Below are 331 nucleotides of genomic sequence, written 5' to 3'. Positions count from 1 at the left end.
AAAAAAAAAAAAACACTAAGGAGTTCGAAGCGCTCTCCTGTAGCAATGGATAGAACAGAGTTTATTTTATGTTGCGCATTACGAAAATTTTATAATTTTACTTATTGTATTATTATTAAGATAAGGTTTATATAATANTTTACTTATTGTATTATTATTAAGATAAGGTTTATATAATAAATGAACACTAATAAGCACAAAGGGCTCCGCTGTAGCACTGGCTAAACAAAATGTATGAATTGTTCCGAGTTCATAACTCGACAGCGGAAAATTTTATATTTTTCGTTATCCTATTCCTTTTTTAATAAGGTTTATATAATACAAAAAACAC

The sequence above is a fragment of the Ipomoea triloba genome, chromosome 16, assembly GCF_003576645.1.
Source record: "Ipomoea triloba cultivar NCNSP0323 chromosome 16, ASM357664v1".
NCBI lineage: Eukaryota > Viridiplantae > Streptophyta > Magnoliopsida > Solanales > Convolvulaceae > Ipomoea > Ipomoea triloba.
Note: the sequence above shows the minus strand (reverse complement) of the source record.